Raw genomic sequence first — 346 nt, 5'->3', positions numbered from 1 at the left:
GAATAACGGTTTGCTATATTATAGCACCGATTCAACGGATACACCACGAATTGTGGTTACTCATGATGAAGATTTGAAATCCGCATTGTCTATGAGGCTCACGACACGCCACTCAGTCAAAGGACGTCTATATTTGTTATTATAGACAGGAGACTTATCAATTTGCTTGGCTAAAAAAATAATCTGTGCTACTGTCTGTATAGTTTTTTTGTACTGTATAGTTTTTTTTCGGTTTAGCCGACATTTTTGGCCAATCGGCGGTCTTGTAATTTTCGGGTTCACATTTTGCCCCCGTTTTGACTTCAACTCTCGCTGAAAATTGCCGTGCGAACCCTTCACGCGTGGT

This window comes from Plasmopara halstedii (genome assembly GCF_900000015.1).
Source record: "Plasmopara halstedii genome assembly, contig: Scaffold_3109, whole genome shotgun sequence".
In the NCBI taxonomy this organism is placed as follows: domain Eukaryota; phylum Oomycota; class Peronosporomycetes; order Peronosporales; family Peronosporaceae; genus Plasmopara; species Plasmopara halstedii.
The sequence above is the reverse complement of the archived record's forward strand: the minus strand, read 5'-3'. Positions refer to the sequence as shown.